This window comes from Ranitomeya variabilis, chromosome 5 (assembly GCF_051348905.1).
Source record: "Ranitomeya variabilis isolate aRanVar5 chromosome 5, aRanVar5.hap1, whole genome shotgun sequence".
Taxonomy (NCBI): Eukaryota; Metazoa; Chordata; class Amphibia; order Anura; family Dendrobatidae; genus Ranitomeya; species Ranitomeya variabilis.
Genome location: NC_135236.1, coordinates 182516810 through 182519041, shown reverse-complemented (window position 1 = coordinate 182519041; position 2232 = coordinate 182516810).

Genomic DNA, 2232 nt, shown 5'->3' with positions numbered 1-2232 from the left:
AAAGAGACATTTAGACCCCTTCACAAACAAGGAATGAGCACGAAGGACCTGGAACACCATTCTGACCTGCTTCACATGGGACTCCCAATTGTCCGAAAAGACCAAAATATCATCCAAATATACAATCATGAATCTATCCAGGTACTTTCGGAAGATGTCATGCATAAAGGACTGAAACACAGATGGAGCAATAGAAAGCCCGAATGGCATCACCAAGTACTCAAAATGGCCCTCGGGTGTATTAAATGCTGTTTTCCATTTGTCGCCCCGTTTAATACGCACAAGATTATACGCCCCTCGAAGATCTATCTTGGTGAACCAGCTAGCCCCCTTAATCCGAGCAAACAAATCAGACAGTAGCGGCAAAGGGTACTGAAATTTGACGGTGATTTTATTGAGAAGGCAGTAATCTATACAAGGTCTCAGAGAACCATCCTTCTTGGCCACAAAAAAGAACCCTGCTCCCAACGGTGACGACGACGGGCGAATATGCCCTTTCTCCAAGGACTCCTTTATATAACTCCGCATTGCAGCTTGTTCTGGCACAGATAAATTGAACAGCCGGCCCTTCAGAAACTTACTACCAGGAATCAAATTAATAACACAATCGCAATCCCTATGAGGAGGTAGGGCACTGGATTTGGGCTCATCAAATACATCCCGGTAATCTGACAAGAACTCAGGGACTTCAGAAGGATGGGAAGATGAAATAGACAACAATGGGACATCCCCATGTACCCCTTGACAACCCCAACTGGATACAGACATTGATTTCCAATCCAATACTGGATTATGGACCTGTAGCCATGGCAAACCCAAAACGACCACATCATGCAGATTATGCAACACCAAAAAGCGAATATCCTCCTGATGTGCAGCAGCCATGCACATGGTCAATTGAGTCCTGTACTGAGGCTTATTCTTGGCCAAAGGTGTAGCATCAATTCCTCTCAATGTAATAGGACACTGTAAGGGCTCCAAGAAAAAACCACAGCGCCTGGCAAACTCCAAGTCCATCAAATTCAGGGCAGCGCCTGAATCCACAAATGCCATAACAGAATAGGATGACAAAGAGCAAATCAGAGTAACGGACAAAAGAAATTTTGGCTGTACCGTACCAATGGTGGCAGACCTAGCGAACCGTTTAGTGCGCTTAGGACAATCAGAGATAGCATGAGTGGAGTCACCACAGTAAAAACACAGCCCATTCTGACGTCTGTACTCTTGCCGTTCAGCTCTGGTCAAGGTCCTGTCAAATTGCATAAGCTCAGGCCTCTGCTCAGAAAACACCGCCAAATGGTGCACATTTTTGCGCTCACGTAAGCGTCGATCGATCTGAATGGCCAAGGACATAGACTCATTCAGACCAACAGGCATGGGGAATCCCACCATAACATCCTTAAGGGCTTCAGAAAGACCCTTTCTGAAAATTGCCGCCAGGGCACATTCATTCCACTGAGTAAGCACAGACCACTTTCTAAACTTCTGACAATATACCTCCGCTTCATCCTGACCCTGACACAAAGCCAGCAAAATTTTCTCTGCCTGATCCACTGAATCTGGTTCATCATAAAGCAATCCAAGCGCCAGAAAAAACGCATCTACATTACGCAATGCAGGATCTCCTGGCGCAAGGGAAAATGCCCAGTCTTGAGGGTCGCCACGCAGCAAAGAAATAATGATTTTTACTTGCTGAATGGGGTCACCAGAGGAGCGGGGTTTCAAAGCAAAAAACAGTCTACAATTATTTTTGAAATTCAGGAACTTAGATCTATCCCTAGAAAACAAATCTGGAATTGGAATTCTGGGTTCTAACATCGGGTTCTGAACTACATAATCTTGAATGCCTTGTCCCCTTGCAGTGAGTTGATCCACACAAGAGGACAGACCTTGAATGTCCATATCTACACCTGTGTCCTGAACCACCCAGAGATTTAGGGGAAAAGAGAAACAAAACACACTGCAGAGAAAAAATAAAAAATAAAATGGTCTCAGAACTTCTCGTATCCCTCTATTGAGATGCATTAACACTTTATGGGCCAGCTGTACTGTTATGATTGAACAGGTGGTTAGGAGCACTAGAAATGACCAGATGAGCAAACTAGTAATACAGGACGAGCTCTGGGAAGTGGGAGCTCTGCTGACCGCAAGCCCTACTCCTATCACAACAACTAGAAATAGCCGTGGAGCGTTCCTGACTCTGCCTAGACGCCTCTTCACAGCCTAAGAGCT